Source organism: Tachypleus tridentatus, chromosome 4 (assembly GCF_004210375.1).
Source record: "Tachypleus tridentatus isolate NWPU-2018 chromosome 4, ASM421037v1, whole genome shotgun sequence".
In the NCBI taxonomy this organism is placed as follows: Eukaryota; Metazoa; Arthropoda; class Merostomata; order Xiphosura; family Limulidae; genus Tachypleus; species Tachypleus tridentatus.
Genome location: NC_134828.1, coordinates 84,194,415 through 84,218,196, shown reverse-complemented (window position 1 = coordinate 84,218,196; position 23,782 = coordinate 84,194,415). Strand labels below are relative to the sequence as shown.

The window sequence follows — 23,782 nt, the reverse complement described above, 5'->3', positions numbered from 1 at the left end:
AAATGTACCTTAACTAAGTACTTATAACTGTAGCAGTGGTACAGAAGGAGTTGCAAATTAGGGGTGTTTGGCTGGACATGCGTATTTTACAATAAGAGATTGAAAGTATAAGGTACTGCTGAAAAGTAACTCGATCTGTGGGCATGCTCACCCGCAGAATATTAATACAATAATAAAATTTCCAGTTGTTATAAAAGTCAGATATGTAAAAGTGAGGGTACTATAGCACCCTCTGTGTAATATTCACTAACTACTGAAATCGTAAAACTCCGCTATTCTTGAACGTCCACTGAATACTGAGAAATACAAAACCATACTGATCATAAATATACGCTCCTGACTGAGAAATGACAAATCTACAGTGATTATAAACATGCACTAACTAGAGAGAGACAGAAAGCATAACTCTTGATGACGAGAAACCCACTTGAAATAAAAATGTATCTCAAAACGGCTGGTATGGGTATTAACACTTTTATTGATAAGCAGAGAACAACGTTTCGACCTTCGTAGGTCATCTTCAGGTTAAGACCGTCCTGAGATACAGAAAGCATAACTACAGTGATCATAAACATGCATTAACTAAAGATAAAGTATACAACTACAGTGATCATAAACATGCACTAACTAAAGATAGAAAGTATACGACTACAGTGATCATAAACATGCATTAACTAAAGATAAAGTATACGACTACAGTGATCATAAACATGCACTAACTAAAGAAAGAAAGTATACGACTACAGTGATCGTAAACATGCACAAACTAAAGAAAGAAACTATACAACTTCAGTGTTCATAAACATGCAGTAACTAGAAATAGAAAGTATACGACTACAATGATCATAAACATGCACTAACTAGAGATATAAACTATACAACTACAGTGTCATGAACATACATTAACTTGAGATAGAAAGCATAAATACAGCATTATTAACTAAATACACAGTTTCAGTGTACACCTGGTATGAACATACACTAAAACGTATATAAGTGCAGTTTTCGTGAATGCACACTAAGTCCATTGATGGTACAGCTTTTAGTTTATGGAGTTACAACGATAAAATTTGTGGTTGGAATCTCCGCGATGGACACAGTAAATAGCCCAATATTGCTATGCTTCAAAACAAACACACATTAGGTGAAACCGTAAGACGTGAAGAAATAATGAAATAGTAAAAAAAAAAAAAAAGTATTCAAAAGGAGTAAAACACACATTTATGACAAAAACATTATATTTTTTGCAACATTTCGAGCAAAAACTTTTTGTCAGGCAATTTAAACCGTATTACATGGAAAATAGGCTTAGACAAAGGGGTTTTGCCCAAAAAGTTACTTATAAAGTTTTTATCGTAGATGTTTTACCTACTTTCTCGTTATTTGAAAACACACACTAACTAAATAACTACAATAACCATTGGCTTACCGAAACTAGAAAGATATAACTGTAATATTCATGAATATGCATTAACTACGAACGCAAACTTAAACAGATATAAACGAACTAACAAAGCACACAATCAAGTACTGGCATGACCGTGCACCGACGAAATACAACACAGTTATCAACGGTGCTCATTAAGGTAAAGCTCCTTCTATTTTCAAACAGTTATAAATATGGATAGCTTTATTGTTGGTAAGACTTAGCGTACTGAATTAATAAAATGTTGAACCCATAGTAGACGGAATAATTTTCTAACGTTTCATATGGAAAATACACAAACGTACCTTGTCTGTAATATCACTTGAATGAACGGACAGACAGATATGCTGTAGTTTGTGATGTATAACAACAATGAAATTATTTGCTCATTTTTAATATACAGCTGAAAAAAAAAGGTCGTTAGTAATAGAGATTATATATGACATTTTATTGATACAAGAAATGTAGGTAATATGTATTCTGTTTCTTACACGACCAGGCATTTTGGACTCGTGTTTTTTTTTTTTTTTTTTTTTTTGGAGGGGAGTGTCAGTAACAATGTATACTCTTTGTAAGGTCCAACAGTATGAATATTTATGTATTCTATTTTTTTATAATGTTATTCTGTTTTGCTGGTTGCTAGTTTTTTGTTTAAGGGGTCTAGGTTAAATTTTCCATTTATATAGCGATTTTGGGGGTAAATAGATACATCAAGTCCTTATATACTGTACCCGGCATGGCCAGTTGTGTTAAGGCGTTCGACTCGTAATCCGAGGGTCACGGTTTCAAATCCCCGTCGCACCAAACATGCTTGCCCTTTCAGCCGTGGGGGCGTTATAAGTTACGGTCAATCCCACTATTCATTAGTAAAAGAGTAGCCCAAGAGTTGGCGGTGGGTGGTGATGACTAGCTGCCTTCCCTGTAGTCTTACACTGCTAAATTAGGGACGGCTAGCGCAGATAGCCCTTGAGTAGCTTTGCGCGAAATTAAAAAAACAAACAAACAGGGTTCAGTGTTCAGTTAATTTACCAATAACGTTAAACGTTAGTTGAAGACTTGTTTTTCATATTTTTAAACACGTTGCCATATTTAAATCATTATAAATACACTGTGTTCAACCCAGCTTTCACAAATCTCCTACATTATAATTTGATAACTAGAACAGCCCTTATATTAAAGGTGTATTTTTTTCTGTGGCATACTATCTATTTTTCTTTCCGCGCTTTCCAATTGTAACTTGCCTCTAAGCTGGTCTCTGATTGCTTTTGTTTCCCTTGAGAGTTTACCCTTGCTACAGTATTAAAGTCGTGACGTCACCGTGGTTCCCTCGCAACACGCACACATGCAGTACCTCGTCCACGCTCAGTTTGTTGGCCTTTGTTTCGAGAGCAGAGCTTTACTCTTTAATGAGGTTTCTCTTATAACTTTTATATTTTTCACCAATCTTTTATACATTAAACGTTTGTTTAGACTTTCTCTCACAGTGTACTTTATCTGTATGTATCTGTAATATAATTTACCTAGTAGAATTGGTACAGCTCCGCTTTGTCGGTGTCGGAAAGAATTTAAACAGGGCTGTAGTCTCACGAGCCCGAGTCTTGTTTGCATGACGTAACAGAAATGCTTGGTTGGCAAAGAAGAACAAAATCACTAATTTGATATCAGAAAGATGACATTATTTATAGAACACTACAAAACACTCGTCCGCACAGCATTTGTTAGACCGATATCATTTATTTACGCACAATTTCTCTAAATTGTATTATAAATCTATGTAATAATAAAATTAACCAGTTAAACAGGCACTTTTAAAACATATAGCTTTTCACATTATAAACAGGCGCTTCTCAAACATATAGTTTTTGTTGTTTTCTTTCTTTCTTTCAGCAACTTCAGTTAATTCAAAGCCTGGCTGTTATTACCTAATACATGCGAACGATTGTTCTTAACATTCACAAGAAATCACATTATAATCTGAAAATATGTAGTACAGTTGAAACTTACTGTCACTAATCTCACGTAAATTTATTACATTAAACTACTTGTAAAATTGTCTTTATTACAAAAATAATGGCCCGGCATGGCCAAGCGCGTTAAGGCGTGCGTGCGACTCGTAATCTGAGGGTCGCGGGTTCGCATCCGCGTCGCGCCAAACATGCTCGCCCTTCCAGCCGTGGGGGCGTTATAATGTGACTATTCCCACTATTCGTTGGCAAAAGAGTAGCCCAAGAGTTGGCGGTGGGTGGTGATGACTAGCTGCCTTCCCTCTAGTCTTACACTGCTAAATTAGTGACGGCTAGCACAGATAGCCCTCGAGTAGCTTTGTACGAAATTCTAAAACAAACAAACAAATACAAAAATAATAAATTTTACGCATTTATCACAGACCTATATTGGCAAATTATTGTGAGTAGAGAGTAATTTTAAATTTTAAACACCATACAAATATATAAAGAGTAACTTTACATCTCTCTTCTCAACGGTTCCAAGTAGAGTTGTGACATGAAAATCAAGATTCTGCATCTATATTGTAAACTTTTACATTCAACAGTTACCGTTGCCGATGGTTCAGCGGTAACCTTTAGGGCTTATAACACTGAATTTCGTGTTCGATTCCTGTAACATCAAAATAATATGCATATTTTGAGCCTTTATTCTCAACAATTTGCATTTACATGATCATCTGCCCCCCATTGGGATTTACAGTGCTAAAATCAGGGGTTCCATTCCCCTCGGTGGACTCAGCAAATACCCCAATGTGGCTTTGCAATAAGAAAAAAAAACCCACATTTTCAGCTACCCGATTCTTTTACATCTTTGGGTATATGAATAAAATATCAAACGCAAATAATAGGAGAAAAGCACTGAGAAGAACTGTAAATAAACTCACTAGTATCTATTGTATATATATTTTTGCATACACAAAAGAAAGAAAGAAAATAAAGTGATTTTTTCCCGCTAAAACTGTCTCACAGTTCCATTTCTGAGTTATAAAAGTAAGTAAATTCGAATGGATATGAACACATCAGAACGTAGATTTTCAAGCAATTTTACCAAAGTTAGAATTAGGGTTTTTCAGTAGATAGCTCTTTTAGCTTTAGTGGTCATCTGTATATCTTACAACATTATTTTGTTATCAAGTGTGAAAGTTGATTCAAAATGTTTTTCTTTCACTCCACTGTTATTGCCCTGACATCTTATTCTTTGCAACCCACTGCTGATTTCATGTGAACTATGGTCTCATTGTTTCGTTGTCCAACTTGGTACGCAAAATGGATAAACAAACGTATGATAGGTGTAGATACGTTAAAAACAGATAGAAAGGTAAATGAGGCAGACAGAAGCTTTGTATATGTAATATCTGTTACCAAATACACTTTCCATACAGCTCTACCTTTAGTAACGTATCTGTTTTTTACTTCTTTTCTGGGCATCTGAATACTTTGGTTAAGTACATACTGAGGGCCTGGACGGAAAAGTGCTGATGTTCAGGTCTTCCGTATAGGAAATTGACCGGAAAGATACTGAGAAACAAATATAAAAACGATTGGTACATAGCTGAAAGAACTATAAACGTTTCCTTCCGACACTTCAACAGGAACTACATACAAGGCGTATGTGTATGTGTAGAATGGGGAAAGGCTCGCTGAAGAATGCCGCCTGGATCAGGAAGGCAGAACTCTCCCCGCTTACTAAAGTGATAATGTATCCTTTATGTACATACTTGTACGATAGTGAAGTTACTATTGAACGCTCTATAATGTTGAACCAGTAGTAAATTGAAATGGATGTCTTGAAGATCACAGTTCGTCCTTAACTTTGTAAGAACGCCGTGGATAAAAAAATAAATAAAAGTAAAAAGGCAAAAACTGTTAGTGGATATGGATAATGTAGTGAGCAAAGATTTATGTCTGTGTCTGTTATTCACAGATAGGAATGGCTTTAAGAATTGCGAGACCCCTCATGACAAGCACCGTCCATCCTTGTTTTATTATGTTTATACGTACACTTTGTGTTCCTGGAGACACTCTTGTTCCATAACATAATATTAGTCTGAGAGAATCTTTAAAAGCTGCAGCTCTCTCATAAAAGATGCAAAACAATGTGAAAAGTGATGTACCACGCATGCGTATGAGGTTAGAATCTTTGATGGGACCAAACAGAGATATCACAAAGAACTAGTGAAAGATGCGTTTCAGTAATGGAATTATTTGACAGTTTTCTAACTATTACTTTAAATTTTGTTTGACACTTACAAAAAAAATAATTACGTATAACAATAAAAATCCCACCTGAGATGTTTATTGTTATACGAATTATTTTTCTTTTGTTTTTCCACTGTTTGATAATAAGGGAAAAGTCGTAAAATCTTGGAAAAAGAAAAAAAGAAGGGGAAGTAATTTCATTTCTTTAAATGTTTAAGAAATCCGACACGACAGAGTCCACTTTAAGGAAGTAAATTTACAGTATTATGGAGTAACAACCATTACACTTGTTGAAAGGTGTATAAATTCTATTATTCCCCTAAAGACGTAGAAATTTCATCACTTCTCCAAGGGTGTACATTTATATCATGCAAAGCTCAAAACCTTTCAGGTGATGGCAGAGCTGTTATTCCCAAAATAATAAACTACAAAAACAACGAAATGCTGAAAGTAATTTTTGTGGAATTGAATTATGAAAAATAAAATTCAGCTGTTGCTCAACATTTCCATCAACAGTGCACAAGAAAATTCAAATTAGGATTAGATTTTTCCACCTCGAATTAAAACATTAAAGCAACACCAAATACAGTTAATAAAGTAATACGTCTTCTGTCATATGTGGCACTTTAAAAAAATAACTGAATTTAAAATAGTTATCAGTATCATAGATGGATTTCAGGAATGTCATCAGTACGTTTTGAACAAGAATTTCAAACCGAAGAAACGTTTTAATCATAGTCTCTGCACGGAACACGTTCTTACTGCAGAACGTATTAAAAACATATTAAACATAGAACAAATATGTAAAGACTAGTTAAGTTGAAAGATTCGAGTAGAATTTGTATCTTGCTAGAAATAGCACCATTCCTATCGTTAGGGGCTCGGCATGGCCAGGTGGTTAAAGCACTCAACTCGTAATCTAAGGGTCACGGGTTCGAATCCACGTCACACTAAACATGCTCGCCCTTTCGTTTGTAAAAGAGTAGCCCAAGAGTTGTCGATGGGTGGTGATAACTAGCAGCCTTCCATCTAATCTTACACTGCTAAATTAAGGACAGCTAGCGCAGATAGCCCTCGAATAGCTTTGCGCGAAATTCAAACCAAACCTATCGTTCAGAAAACATTACCACCTCAATACAATAAAAACCATGTGGTCAGCCAGTCTGGGTCCTATGCGAAACAGATTATGCTGTTTCAACACATTAGTAGCAAGCGGATTTATCTTGAAATGCGTGGTGTGTAGATAAATCTCGTTTTTTACGAGGGAAATTTTTCCTTGCATTATTGTCATTTTTCAAACTGAAATTAGTTTATGTCAGTAATTAGCATTGTATCTAAAACATACAGACATCATTAGTACAAACTCTCATTTTCAAAGAATAATCTTATAGTTACGTACAGCTTATTATAGTATTTACGTAATTAAAAGAGTAACGTGCGTGAGAAGTTTATAAAACTTCAATAAACTAAACATTAAATTAAGAGTAACGACGTTAACATATCTATATAGGGGGGATAGCACTGTGCATTGCATCTGTATAGGGGGATAGCACTGTGCATTGCATCTGTATAGGGATAACACTGCATTGCATCTGTATAGGGGGATAGCAATGTGCATTGCATCTGTATAGAGGGGATATCACTGTGCATTGCAAAGGCAAAGGTATTTAGGGAATGAATATGTTATCTCTCATACATTAGAGTTTGTGGGTTAAGGGTGTGTGAATTTCTTTATTTGTTTATAGACTTACAGTAACTGTACCGTCACACTGTTGAGTAGGGTGCTGGGAACAATATCAGTTACGTTATAGTACTTGTTCCCCATACCCAGGTTTTGTAAGCGTCGTTAAGTCTGTTCTATACTACTACGTAAGTCGATCTATGTGTTCTTTTAGACCAGAACATTCGATTCGGTCTTTTGTACTAGAGGTGCGTGATTGGTATCACGTGTTGCGGAATAGGTTTAACTCGCCTAGGTTTAATATCGCAGACATTGAGACGGCCAGAAGATTCGTTCAGAACTGTACGTATCTAACCTCCATTCTCGAGTAGTCTAAGCAAGTCACTTCATTGTTCTGATTACGTTAAGTACACAGCAGTGCCTTTACATTTGACAAAATACCTCAGTCAAAAGAAAAATGAAATTTCGATACGCGAAGCACGTGTTTGTTTTCTCTTAGCACATATGATTTTCGTTCGAGGGTTGTTTTTTTTTATTATATGTTAGAAATTTAGGTAACAGTATTTACATTTTCAGGTGGAATCATTCCCTTGATATCACTATTTATTAACTACGTTGTCAACAATAAAAGAAATGCAGAATTTACACCGTTGTGCAAATTAATTGAAACAAATGGTCATTTTACAATATTTCCAGCATGGCGGCCGGTGTAGGCTCGCTGGACCCGCTGATTTCCTTTAATAGTCATTTTTTCATGCAGACGGCGTCATTAGCTGTGTTTTGCAGTACGGTCGATCTATTATTGGGATATATAACAAAATTTTGAGGAATATTACGTCATTCGAAATTGCGTTAGAAGGGCAAGGAGAACAGTAAAATAAACAACTTCTTATCAACACAATGAAGAAAAAACTGTACCGATGGGGTCTGAAATACAAGAACTGGACGCAAGAACAATGGAGGAAGGTGTTATTCAGTGACGAGACTCATTTCTTCTTACAGGGTCAAAGAAGTCTGCATGTTCGCAGATCTTCAGGTGAGAAACTTCGAGAATCTCACATCAATCAGTTCGTAAAACATCCCTTGAAGAAGATGTTTTGAGGCTTTTTCAGCTACTATGGTTTACATATCTTCTACGACATGCCAGATCCATTTGGAAATCTCTTCTCTGCAAAACTTCGAAGAGTCGTTCCAGAATTGAAAAAGAGATTTCCAGATAGATCTGGCATTTTTCAGCAAGATCTGGCTCCGTGCCACACATCGAAACTTGTGAAGAATTTTATGACTACAACGCGAATAAAGGTGCTGGACTGACCTGGAAACTCTCCAGACTTAAATGTGTGTGTTTTCATATAGCAAAGCCACATCGGGCTATCTGCTGAGCCCACCGAGGGGAATCGCACCCCTGGTTTTAGCGTTGAAAATCCGGAGACATACCGCTGTACTAGCGGGGAGCTTAAATCCTATTGAAAATCTTTGGGCGATTTGTAAAGAAAGACTTCGAGGAAAAGACTTTACTATGAAAAATAAGCTGATTAAGGTGTGGTACCACGATCCCAAAATTAGTAAAGATTGCAATCAACTCGTGGACTCGATGCCAAAGCGGATTAATGATCTTTTGAAAAATAAAGGCGGTCATATCATGTATTAATTTGTGAGTAATTTGTGGATTCTCAGAAATAAAACGCAATAACTGAAAATATCGTAATTTTCCGTCTTGTTTCAATTAATTTACACAAGGGTGTAGAATACCTATTGAAGTAGGGAGTATTGAACTGTTACAAATTCTGTAAAACAGAACAAAAGAGATTGAGTTCAGCACACTTTATTTATAAAACACTAGCCAAACCGAGGAAATGAAGATATTTCAAATCAGAATATAATTTGAAAAATCTTGGTTTATATGTGCAAAACCGAGTAAACCACTGTCATCTGATATGTGACCCAGGGATTCCAAAGTAAACCACTATCATCTGATATGTGACCCAGGGATTCTAAAGTAAACCACTATCATCTGATATGTGACTCAGGGATTCCAAAGTAAACCACTATCATCTGATATGTGACCCAGGGATTCCAAAGTAAACCACTATCATCTGATATGTGACCCAGGGATTCCAAAGTAAACCACTATCATCTGATATGTGACCCAGGGATTCTAAAGTAATAATGATGACACCAGTTTATAATTGCATACAAACTCTAGTATCTTTATTCCGGTTAGCTTAAAAGCAGAAGTGACTAACGTTACTTCGTGATTGTCCACATGAACGTCTGAGCTCTAACTAACTTGGTAACAGTAGGCACTTCTGAAATTTCCGGAGGGTGTAGGTTTCTAGAATGATCCTTTATTGACCAGTTATTTAGATGTACCGTGTTTAACAATAAAATATTAACTATGTATGGTTAATTGTTTAATCACTTAAAAGACTACTACTGAAGTGAGAAATATTTAGTAGTGAATTTACAAATTGAACTTTCTCAGGTTTAATCACCAGTAAAGAGTTTCGGTTTGTAATGATGAATTTTATTTTAGTAGAGCAAAACACTTTCCTTGTTTACCATTCTCTACAAGTTACTACATTTATTTTAAAACGTGCACAAGGCTTCTTTAAAAAATAATTAAATAAATATTATAATACATCTCTTGAAAGTATTTCACGCAGAGTTTCGAAGGAGCTATATCGAAAAAGAAGACAAAAAATAAAAGTTTTAAAGTGTAAGGTGTTTTTTGTCTGTTTCTTACAGATGAAGTTTGAAAATCAACGTGTTCTTCGTTAATTTTGTATGTTTAGTATTCAATAACTTATGCAAATAATTTTGTAAAATGCCTACATACTGGTCAAACAGAAAACAATTGTATGGTTAAATATTGTCAAGACAAAAGTAATTTGTATTTAAATGATGAATGCACTACTGTCGACAAGTTGTTAACACTTAATCTGACAAACAGTTTTTAAACATCTATCGCAACTTTAAAATTACATTATCCATAATATACACACTAAAAACAAGACAATTATTCGTGGAAATACCAGTTCTGTGCAGTACCTACAAATACCTTCGCAATTTTGGTAATTTATAAATAGAACAGAGATACAAGTGTGAATAATTATATTTTATATTAATAGGCTTTCAGTTTAAGATCGCTTACATCAAACAACATAGTACACTTGACCTGATTGCTTTGGTTATCATCTTTTTAAAGAACAAACCTAAATTAAATGTATCTAGAAGTTATTAAATTTTTCACGTCTTGTCTAAAACTTAAAAGTTATTGAAAAATAAAACATCCGTGGGCGTTTTTTCATAAAGCCTAATCTTCTATAGTTAGTTTACCTATGTATAACGCTCAGATATGAACTATTTTATAGTTCAGTGTGCGCAGTCTCGCCCTACGTAAAATATTGTTTTTCGACATCAGTGATGAACCGTAATATTCTATTCCATAAATAGCATTTTGAATTCCTCTTCCTATGTTCCAAGGAAGGCACGGTTTCCCATTTTTTTTACCGCATATTAGCAAAACTGATGAAGTTATCTAGTCAACGGTTTCCGTCATCGTAAGATTCAGAGAAAGAAAGCTTAGCGAAATGAGGTTTTTAAAAAGAGCGCCAATGTCAAATTGTGTTCCTGGTAAATAGAAGAAGAACGATAATATGAAATCAATGTAAAATTGTGTTCTTGGTTAATAGATGAAACACATTAATATAAAATGTTTAGCAGCTAGTGTAACGAACAACGCAGTAGTAAATCTTAGGGTAAATGAAGCTCATACCTATTTTTTTTTAAAATTTTAATTTCTATATTATATAAAAATTAAAAAGGGGTAAATTGAAAAAGCAGTAAAAGATACGTGGAATTTTTAGCCACACTTCCTAGCTTAACTTTTATATACGTCATAGCGTAGGTGCGCGTGTATATATGTAGTATTATATTGGTGGTACCGTCGTTAACCTATGATTAGTTGATTTGTTTCTTTTAAAGGGCAAGTCCATAGGACCTACACCTAGATCTCGAAAAATCATATTTCCTGGCTAAGGAAATTCTAAAAGTCATTCACTTAAAAGTATTTAATGACCAGGCACGCAATGAAATAGTAAATTAATTATTGCAAAGCTGGTTAAAAATAAAATAAAATAAAATTAGTTGCCTTGTGTCACGACGCTAAAGAAAACAGAAACGTTATCAACTGTACTACATGTATACCTATAAGCGTAGCTAATATAATTTGGCTTAAAATATTCAATCAAACTAATATTAAAAACCCGTCAAAAATGGAGTTGTGGGAGGGGGATTATATCTTCGAAAAACCAAAACCTATCATGAGCAACATCTCCTTTACATAAAGAGTGCCTCTTCCCAGCATAATTACATTATTACAATAATTTTCTTATAACCAGTCTCACGATGGGACAGTGGTAAGTATAGGGACTTACAACACTAAAGTGTAGGATTCGATTCCCCACAGCGGATCAAGAGATAGTTATCGTAAAACCGCATTTGTTGTAAGTACTCTCTCACCATTTGAACAATTTTATTCATAACAAAGGGTAAATGAGTAAACTTGATGCTAAATACATTTTTAGTATAAAACTTTCCTCCTTGATAGGCTTTTAAATAGCAGAAAAAGTGTCGAAACTTAGGACTTACTTATGCTAGCGATAAATTCAACCAAAAGAGGGACGTACAATTAAAACAGGAAACATCATATGAAGAAAGTGAAATTGATTTAACTAACGAAATTTAGAGAAATCGACCATAACTGGTTGGGATTCGAATCTACCGTCGCACTAAACATGTTCGCCCTTTCAGCCGTGGGGGCGTTATAATGTAACCGTCAATCCCACTATTCATTGGTAAAGAAGTAGCCCAAGAGTTGGCAGTAGGTGATGATGACTAGCTGCTTTCCCTCTAGTCTTACACTGCTAAATTAGGGACGGCTAGCGCAGATAGCCCTCGTGTAGCTTTGCGCGAAATTCTAAAAAACAAAAAACGTAACCGATTGACTGACCTGCGGACATTTGGCTTTTATAAATTATGTTTGCTTTGTCTTTCTCATGTGTATTATTTCAGCATACTACTGAGCGTATTTTATACACATTTTGGGATCGTAGAGATATTATCGACATATTTTAAGATTAATAACACCTTTAAATTCTGAGTTAATGTTATCTATTTTTTAAAATGCAATTGATTTTACAGTTTTAAGCATAACAGTATGCATGATACCAAAGTACAATACTCAAGTGAAGAATAAAAGCCTATTATATCTTTAGTACTAGCTTTTTAAAAAATCTTAGGATAGTGAAAAAGACAGAATCCTATTTCTTAAAGAAGTAAGCAAACATAAATCCAAGTATAACAGATGGAGTTTAAGGAATAACAAATGACAGAAATGTAACTTTTTTTTTCTGAAAGTAAGTTTGTAAAGTTTAGTTGCATAAATTTGATTACTTGTACGACTTCTCAGACTATAAATAAGTTTGACTATCAATATTTTATATGGGTCGTGTTTAGTTTTTTTATTTACTTCAGAACGTAAGTTTTGATCGTTTTAAGCCCTCTTGATTAAAGAACACAAGTTATTTACTATGTGTCTTTCGATTGAAAGCAGTTACTAGTTCTATTAAAGATATATGGGCCGAAAATTTTCCAGTTTTATATAAATAAACGTATCGAAGTAATAATATTTATCTTTATTAGACATGTTTGTGTTTAATGTATAAAACATGTTTATCAGCGCATTGTTACAAAACACATCGTTTTGTTTGTATATTTGTTTTTCCCTTACTGATTATGAAAGCAAGTGCTCTGCTACGAAATTACAGTTAGAGAGAGGAGGCTACGTTCTAAACTTTACGCGTACTTAGTATCATGTATGACGTAGATAATTATAAAATTGGAAAAAAGTTCCCCCAGAGGGTCATCAATAATGTCACAAAATCTGAGGCCTGATTACCGTCGGTGGACAGAACACATATACATGCCATATTTTGTAGCTTTACGCTAAAACAAACAAAACTCTAGTAAATCTCATATTTTAAAACCATTTCATGTACAAATTATTTGAAGTAAAAAATTAATAGTTATTCGTTATGATTTGTAGCTTGTATTTCATTTTTTATATTTAAACTTTTTTTTTAAAATCTGGGGAACCCCAACATCCCCTTTGAAACCTATATCTAGGTATGCTCATGCAACGGTAAATAATCATCTTAATTATGTTCATATTATCTACACTGATGTTACTTTTTAGACTGCTGAGGTGAAGCAGAAAAACTATTTTCGTGAGGAGAACAGAAAGAACATTGTGTGCATGTATTAAGCATGGATGTTTGACTACGCTTTGATTTAGAAAAAATAATTGTAATCCTTTCCAATGGATATGGTTTTCATTTCCCAAACATTTTTTACGTTCGGGTTCTTTCCACATCCATACACTATAGAAGAGTACTTAACACGTAAATTCCCTATGGGAGTTTAATCAACAGTAAACTGTGTGTAAAGACAAACAACAAGAGAAAGCTTTCACCATTCTCAGCCATGCTACCGGTGAGGGTCACATTCGAGATTCATCCATCATTCCCAGAAAGAAGAGAACCCACACTTTTCCTCCTATTCATCTTTTCTTTTTTTTTCTTCCCCTTTTCAGACCCTCCTCGAATCGAGATGTCTCCCCGAGACCAGACAGTGATCAGTGGCAGCGTGGCTAGTTTCATTTGTACCGCATTTGGGAATCCTAAACCCGTGATTGAGTGGCGGAAAGATAACCGAAGAATTACCACCCAACGTTACGCTGTTCATGACATGCCCAATGGCTCTGTGCTCCGAATAGAGCCTGTACGCCCCGAGAGAGACAACTCTGTCTATGAATGTGTAGCGGAAAACGGCGTTGGAGAACCGGTAAAAGCAGCAGCGGAGTTACGTGTTCTCTCTGGTAAGTGAGAATTGATAGGTTTATTTATTTTTATTAATTTATAATAAGTAAATATATGAATATATATTCTAATAAACAGAAATAGTGGAAGTTTATTTTAATAATTCCATAATATGACAATCTTTCTCAACTCTCCAAACTTAGCTAAATTTAAATGTCTTACAATATTTAGTTAACTTACAATTGAAGTGGTCAAACTTTATAATTCTTGTCGTTTAATATTCTACTCTTAAAAACTGAAGTAAAAGGTAGTGCCTTTTTTATATTAATCTGGTTAGCCTGGCCTAGTGATTGGTGTGGCGAACCGTGAATCTATAATTTCAAGATTCGTGCCCCTTCATCACAAATAAATAAAACTAAAACCGCTCTTCGCACTTTAGAGCTGTGGGTGCTTTATAGGAGAAGTGGCCAAACCCCACTATTTAGTCAGACAGTAATAACTCAAGCTGACAGTGGATATGAGCTAATCGCCTTACCTCTACTCTCTTAATTCAAGATTAATGTAGATAGTTCTGAAATAGATTTACGCAAAAATTCGAAAACCAGTTATTCTAGATGAACTAAACAACTAACATTTAAAAGGACTGTAGAAAATGTGTCGCATCAGTTGTCGTATTTAGACACAACTAGCATTGAATTGTTGTAACAATGTTGTCAGGGGACTTTTCTGACATTGTTACACCAATTGCCGTAGTTAAGATTCTTCAAGCATTGCTTAAATGGAATTGTTGCACCAATGTCGTTATGGGGCCTTTTGACATTACGAAATGGCCCGGCATGACCAGGTGGTTAAGGCACTCGACTTGTAATCCGAGCGTCGCGGGTTCCAATCCCTGTCACACCAAACATACTCGCCCTTCCAGCCGTGGGAGCGTTATAATGTGACGGTCATTCCTACTATTCGTTGGTAGAAGAGTAGCCCTAAAGTTAGTGGTGGGTGGTGATGACTAGCTGCCTTCCCTCTAGTCTTACATTGCTAAGTTAAAGACGGCTAGCACAGATAGCCCTCGTGTAGCTTTGCTCGAAATTCAAAACAAACCAAACCAAACATTACGAAATGTTTGATTCTTGCTCAAGCTGCAAATGCAGGGAACTTCTAAGATTGGGAAACACGTTGTTTGATTTGAAATACCCAAATGATATAGGTGCTATCTGTGTACCTATTATTTAACTTTAATACCTAGACAGTAATGTGAAAAAAGTACTTTATGACATTAATCTGCCTCACTCTTCGATGACCAGGACAATATTACTGATTATTTAATCGTGATATTCATGTGTAGGGTCTATAATGTGAGATCAGTCTTCTATGTTCAGTACTTCTGTTTCTGTTATACAGTACCCTCGTTTGCGTTGTAAAGTTTTCAGACTGTCATCAATATACGATAAGTCTTTAAAAAAAACGTCCAATAGAAATAATTCATTCAGTGATGTGTCATCGTCATCTTACATTTTCATTTTTATAGAAAACTAACGTCGATTCCTATTTTCTGAAATGTTAATGATTCGTCAATATATTCACAGAGCACTCCCCTGTGCAGCAGTTTGACTGTCTCTTGGACTGAGTTGAAAAACGATAATCGTTACTAAACCTAGTCTCTTCTATGTGCTCGGGATCGTTGGATTGATTTTTGGCACGAACTTGGAATTAAGTACAATAGAGTGATGAATTGTGTTAACTTTGTACAAACAATTATTTTTAGACGACGAATAGTAATATCCTTTGTTTGCTTCAGCGTTTATTCTATACTATGTAAATGAAATAGCAAGAAAATTTTAAACTTTGGTCGCCAGTACGTATTAAAACGCGTGTTTCTTGCAAAGAAAAACCGCTGTCTTGATATCCTGTCTGAAAGAGTGTGAATTTAATTCTAAATATATATAAAATCCATGTTTACAAAAATTTCAGAAAATCGGTTTTATGGAGATAGTGGTTTAAACAGAATTTTGCTTCTTCTGTGCTTTATCATGAAGGTGGCGTTTTAGTCTTGTTTTGTTTTCATTTAAGTACATAATAGTCAATGAAAAATCATCTGATTTTTAAAAAGAAAAAATATAATTAATAATTATTAAGATGTTGCACCCAAGCCTTTTCCTTCGCATTTCGATGCCCTTATAGTAATATAATTTGAAATAAAAACATTTAAAGATGGTCAAAGAAACGACTGCATGCAAGTTGAAGCTTTTATAAAAGGCCTAACGACCTTATTGTTTTGTTTTAATGCGCACACTCACTGTCTGCTTCTGCTACTTTCTAATTGAAGATAACAATCCAGAAAGAGCGTGGACTTAACGTTATACCCTTGTTTCTTTCTACAATCAAGCAATCAGGCTGAGTGTATTAAAAGAAGGAGAGAGAAAATAAAATAAAAGATGTTTTTTCTATATTCGTTTTCCATGAGTTAGTTCTCGTGTAGAAACACTTTAACTGGTTTTTAAACCTCAAGAGCTATTGAACAGATTGCGTTTTTTGTAAAGCGTTGGTTAGAATCTTATCTAAGTACTGCTTTTAATCACTTCATGGTCTATTCGTTCGTGAGTTGAAACCTTTTTCTGGTGAAAATAGTGGTTAATATTACACACAAACTCAACATGGAGAAAATAGAGCTTTCTTTTACTATGCGTAACACAGCCTGAAAGAACATGTTATAAAGGCAAAATTATCATTTCGCACCATATATTGTATTTATATAATCGTTTATCGTGGTTTGAAGACATAATGGGTCATTATAACTTAACGGTCAATCTCTCTATTCATTGGTCAAAGATTAGCCAAAAAGTTGCAGTGGGTGGTGTTTACTAGCCGTCTCTACTCTAATCTTCAAAATTAGGGACGACTAGCGCAGATAACCATTAAGTAACTTTGCCTAAAAATAAAAAAAAACACATAAAACCTATTCTAAAATAACTTAGAACTGATAACAGTTGCACATAAAAGCTTGTATAAACCAACTGCTAGAACTTGTTGCCTTTTTCCCAGAATAGTTCTAGAGAGTAAAGTTTAAGTAATCAATGTCCTAAAAAAGTGAAGAAAGGACACTATATAAATCATTATACGAACAGATGAAAACAATTTCTACTCTGTAAAATTGAAACCTAGTTTTTCTACATTTTCGTCGGAACTTATTTATCCCTGCTTGTTGCAAGTTTTAAACGTGATAAATGAACCATAAAATTCGTACCTTTGAAGATCACACACATGTACACATATGTTACGAGTTTTATGTATTTATTAATTCACGAATGACAAAATATTAATGGAATGTAGTCAAGGGAAGCCCCTCCTCTCATTGGCTCAGCGGTAACATTTCAGATTTGTAAGACAAAAATCAGGTTTCGATACCTTTGATTGGCACACCTCAGATAACCCATTGCGGAGTTGTGCAACTAACTACAAACAAATAAACCAAGGAAAATGTATTGTCACATGACTTGAACAGCCCTAAAATATGTAGAACTATTTAAGTGCACATTTGCATTGTTTGTAATGAAAACAGTTTGTCTTTAGTGAAAATGGACCACGTAAGTAGGGGAATAAAATTATATATGTAACAACGGCTCGTTTGGGTTGAGGAAATTTTTTATGTAGAGGAGTGAACAACGTTTCGACCTTCTTCGGTCATCGTCAGGTTCACAGAGAAAGAAAGAAAGGTAATAAGATGATATATCACGTAACCGGTACTCGCTCTTATGAAAAGTGAGTGGTATTAGAAGTAGACAAAAATTTGTAACCAATTAGCTGTATTATTAACTCCTTTAGAACTAGATCTGTTTTGCGGTTTTATTCACTTTTCTCTCATCCGTACAAACATTTTTCTCGTGTGTACAACAACACTGTGTTGCAGCTTGTTCATCGTAGTAATGGTTTTCACATTGTCAACATATAAAATTTGTTGTCTTACAGCGGTAGAATCGTTCATGCAGTTTCAACAATCGCAGAACATTGCCATACCATCTCTTTCCAAGAGTTTCATGTTAACATCGATCTCACATACTGCACCAATTGCGTTTTTCAGCTATCATTCATGTAAGAAGTGCACTTTGATGTTTCTGATGGTTTAGTGGTTGTCTATAAACAGCTGGTTTTATACAACATGTACCACGTGTGTCCAGTCACATTCAAATTCTTATGTGTAGATTCCTATATTCCCTGATATTCTGTTGTAATCCTTGCACAATGAATGTGGTCCTGCATGCCCTCCACTAGGATGAGAGTACAAGAAAACCTCATCGTTGGAATACCACAACAAAGAAATCACAGTACATAAATCCAAATCGGTTCATCCATCGTATTTGAACTACTTCCAAGGGCAGGCTATTGGCAGTACATTTCTTTTTGTGGTGTCAATACTCAATTAACTTCAGAACTCCAGTATGGACAACAGTGTGGTAAACAGCAAGATACAGCCATTGTATATGACCTTTAAAACATAAACCTTGTTACTCTCCATTTACCAGTTATACCTTTCCAGGTCAGTCAGTGAATTAAGATCACATTATGGAAATATTTACTTTTAAGTAAACAAGCAATGCATGAATGGCTTCCGATTGTTAATACCTTTGTTATCTTGCAGTTGTTGTTTGATACCAGTTCAGCTCAGAGGTAGATAGGGTGCACTCCCTACTTATGGATGGCTTCATCTTAAATACAGTTGTCTGCAGAAGTGTTAGGACAGAATAAAAAATTATATTTCAGGCTACTTTCAAAGAACAATGGAAGGTAAATCTCAGGTGAAATGTCAAAATTTCATTAATATTCATATATAGTACAACAGAAACTCAGTGGAAGTGCTCGAGTTCAGCAAACAGTTAATATTTTGTGTATTCCCCTTCTGCTTTAATAACTGCAGACATTCTTTCAGGCATTTATACAACATATTTTATCAAACTATCTTTTGGAGGTTTTACTTCAAATGACACTTAACACATTTTCATGAAGTTTCTTTGAAAGTAACTTTCGATTTGTCAAGTTTTTGATCTATAAAATACCAGATCATCTTCATTGGGTTAAGGTGAGGTCTCTGTTGGAGCCATTGCATCAGTTGAATGACTCCAGCAACTTCTTTCTTAGCTAAGTAATTTCTGCATAGGTTGGATAAGTATTTAGGGTTATTATCTTCTTGGTAACAAAATCCTTTACCAATAATACACAAACCACTGTGTATTACCTGTCTGATGGTACTTGTGCTGGTCCATTATTTCATCTATTTTGGAAATATATCCTGCCGCCTCAGCAGACAAACATCCCCAAACCGTCACACTACCTCCCTCATGTTTCACAGTAGGTGCTAGGCACTGAGGCAAGTATTTTTCACCTTTCTTTTGCTGGATGTACAACGTACACTTTGGACCAAATATTTAAATCTTGGATTCACCTGTCCATAACACCCTTTTCTAATAATCAACACTCTGGTTTTTGTATCTTTTAATAAATTTCAGTCTTTTGCTAATATTTGGAGATCAGAGAAGAGGTTTTTTTGGGTGTTTTTTTTAGCTGATACATGACAAATATTCCATTCTCGTTGAGTTTTCTTGACACTGTAGGTCTGGACACTTTTCTGTTATTTGGTACATGGATGTTTATCTCATGCTTGAGATCAGCGGCAGTCGTTCTTCTGCCCCGAAATCTGCATAAACGAAGATACTTTACGTCAGTATCATTGAATCTATGTGTTCTACATCTTCCTTTCCTATTTTTAAATTTAATTTGTCTCCCTCTCACGATCTAGGGTGTACATAACAGTATTTGGGGAACATTTTAAGGCTGCAGCAATTTGTCGGAGAGCCTAACCATCATCACGTAAAGCTTTTATTCTAACTCTGCTCCACGCTTTATGGGCCGTAGCATGACAACAAAACTTAATATATAGTATTAAACACTGTTTTTATAAAGGTTTATTTGTGCAATGCTACTAAATTGATATCTTCTATAATATATTAGCACCATATGCTAGCTTTTTGCTATATTATTTCTACATAGTTAAAACACTGCGTGAGATACCATTACAGTTATTTCAGACCCTAAATTTGATCACTTTGTTCATTCAAGCCGAACTCTTATGGCGTGTCCTTGGTACAAGAAGTACATGGGAGTTCTAAAGAATAATTATTCTCACCCTGGCTCGTTCATTTGTCAACAGAAATCAGTGAAGCATTACTATAGTGTTGAAATTTGCATTCCGTAATGGCATGGAAGAATTAGCCCCATAAAATGGAAAGAATGGCAAAATTTTGTCTTGTCCTAACACTTTCGCACAGTAATATATGTCCTTGATTCCTTAAGTATGAAAGATTTGGAGCGGCTGTTGTTATAACCCACTTGCTTGTCACTGAACACCTGTATCGTATTAGGTTATGTATTTATTATGTGTGTGTATATGGGATTGAACAGTTTATTTAGGCCCCCAAGGCCATTTTGGGTTTGGATCGCCATTTACTGCAGTAAAAGCAAGATCACATAAAATGTGTTGTGGGATTATAGCCCCTAATTGTTTTGTACTATGGTCTGCAGTTCATTCATAGATCTCGGAATAGGATTGTTAGCGAATGTGACGTTCGCGTTCACTCAAAGGATGATCAATCCTATTGAAACCTGTTGACTGTACCATCCAAGGAAGTTGGCTGAAGTAACAATCATTTTCTAGAAACTAGTTTTGGATACTGAAGTTGCAAATAATTCTCAAACTGTATTCTTAAAAGAGCGCTTGTATATCAGTGAAAATCCAACATTGTTGTCGAGTGGAACACAGTTTGTTTGCAGCTGTTTTCAGATTCACCATAGATACTATTCGTGTGTTAAGAAGATCAAACAACCTAACCATTTTCGATTATACAACTTTCGAAAGGTTTCACTGTTGAATTAACACAGATAGGATGAAGCTGTTATGATGTAGTATGATAAGTCGCGCTGTACCCTATTATGTGCTGATGGCTACTTTATCTGTGTGTTTACCTTGCCATCAGTACATAATAGGGTACAGCACGACTTACCATACCATATCACACGCTTTCTCTTATTTGTTATCCACAGTTTACATTCTAAACACTACTTGAAGCTACGTTTTCCTCTTAACTTCTGAAATAAGTTTTTAGGACGTCATATGACTTTTTTTGTAATTTTCGTCATATGTTACAGTTGTAACAACTAAATATTGTCCATTGTTGAATGGATACATCAATTAGAAAACATTCCAACTTCTGTTGCGTTTTATAAGCTTGTCCATCCGTCTTTTTCTCCATCTTGTCACAAGCAGTTGGCGGCTACAGTTTTTTCTAGTGATAGACACATTCCCTTTCTATTGCCATTGTTGATATACTTTGGTGACAGATGTCTAGTAACAATTGGTCAAAGAAACGAGCCTTTGGTAACGACAACACTTGTGTTAGACGAGCGCCAACTGTCTTTTCACGTTTCAAGGTCGGAAAGATCCTTTCTTCTTATTCACTAACTGTATATTAACGCGAAGTAAAAGTACGTTTCCTCGTTTATTGGCCGCAAAATCAATTTTAAAACACATCAATTGCATGATCAATCTATTTTGAATATGTAAATAAATGTAAGAAATATGTTTTAAAAGACTTTCACTCAAAACTACTCAAGGACTATCTGCGCGTATTCGTCACTAATTGTGAAATGATGCGCTAGAAAGAAGGCATCTAGCTAACAGCACCCACCGCCAACTCTTTCAATACTTTTTTCTGATCGAATATTGAGATATTTAATCGTTGCTCTTAGTGTGCCCATAGCCCCAAAGTGCGGAACGCATATTTGTGAAGACGGGTCACTGACCACGAGGCCCAGCATAGTCAGGTGGTTAAGGCACTCGACTCGTAATCTGAGGGTTGCGGTTTCGAATCCCCGTCACATTATAACGCCCCCACGGCTGAAAGGGCAAGCATTCGTTGATAAAAGAATAGCCCAAGAGTTGGTGGTGGGTGGTGATAGCTAGCGCAGATAGCTCTCGATTAGCTTTGCGCGAAATTCAAAACAAACCAAACCACTAACCACAAATTCTCGAGGTTCAAAGTTAGTAGTATACATTAACTGCTAAGCCACACACATTTGTTATATTTTGTTTTTTAACCTCGGGATACTGTTTTAATAGAGTTCAGTTCATCGCTTTTTTGTTTTAAACAATTAAAATGAATGCTTTTACTTAATTTATGTAACAGCTTCCTTGTCAAGTTACTTTATCTGTTTAAACGCCACCCAATGGCATAGCGGTATGTCTGCGGACTTAAACGGTAGACTCCGGGTTTCGATGCTCGTTGTGGGCCGAGCACAGATAGCCTATTGTGTAGTTTTGTGCTTACTAACAAATAACACCTGTTTAAAATCTGATGAGATGCAAATACTTGTGGGGTTTGAGGAGGTATCAATAATATGATTTGTTTTATCAAAGAACATTAGTTTATATAGCATATTGTTTTTGACATATCTTACATAATGAGCAAGTATAATGAAAATGGATTAGAAAAACCTTTCTTAATGGTATGTGATGTAATGGTTTGGGGATTTTTTTGGCCGGCTCAAATCCCACATGATTTTATATATATAGTGGTAACATATGAAATGAGTGGAATATTACATTTATGCGTTAACGTAGGGACTCTTGAAAGCGTCGAGAAACTGTGTATTATTCATTTATTTCATGGAACGTAGTAGACAGTTAGGCGCTTCAAGCGAACCTTACCGTCAAACTGACGTCTTCATTACTGATGCAGGCTTGATTAGAGAAATCGTGATTGTGCTTATGATGCATACCAAGAGGCTTTTATTTGATCAAAAGTTCGTGTCATAGTAATAGATAAAGTAGGCTTTTCTGTATAGTAGAACTAACAAAGTACTTTTTTTTGTCATTTGTACACTTCAGTAAGAAGCTATTCACTTTGGAAAAATACAGATTTAAGTAAATATTAAAACGAAACGCCAAAAAAACACCGTTTAAAACAGTTTTAACGATAATGAAACCAATTGAAGGGTTGTATATGGCAAGTATAAATAATGCACCGCAATAAACTGATCGCCACATAGTGATACATTCTAGCTTGTCATATGTATCTGTTAGGTGTCATCTTGTCAGGATTTTCATTAACTTTTATCAACTGCTTTTGATTAGTGAGATTGTGAATGGTAAGTAATAAGCTGTTCACCATCATACTGTGTATGTCTTTGGTATTGGTTCGATTCTACTGTAAGTCCATTTCGGCATCAGTACGGAAGGACCTGTTGATGGGTGAAAATCTGTATCACTGTAAAACTAATTATCAATTAGTTTATATTCAACGTTTCAGCTGCTAGTCTACTATCATTTTCTTCGTATCCCTGATCAGAGTTGTATGAGCTAGGATTCGATCCTAGGGTTTGCTTGCAAGAAAGACTGATGTACAGGCCGGGCCGAATAGGGGGAAGGGGTTGGTTTGTTTTAATAGTGAAAGACTACGGGAAAGAAAACTAGTCACCCACCATCCACGCCAACTCACGGGCTTCTCTTTTACCAACCGATAGGGGAATTGATTGTCACATTATA

The 23,782-nt window shown here is 35.3% G+C and overlaps 1 pseudogene across 1 annotated transcript in view; it reads left to right on the top strand.

Moving 5' to 3' along the window:
- LOC143249589 (tyrosine-protein phosphatase Lar-like) overlaps positions 1-23,782 on the top strand; it is a 211,262-nt pseudogene that overhangs the window by 118,993 nt on the left and 68,487 nt on the right. Inside the window, exon 5 of the transcript XR_013027843.1 lies at positions 13,968-14,252. The product of XR_013027843.1 is annotated as a tyrosine-protein phosphatase Lar-like (transcript). The remainder of the gene's footprint in view (positions 1-13,967; positions 14,253-23,782) is intronic.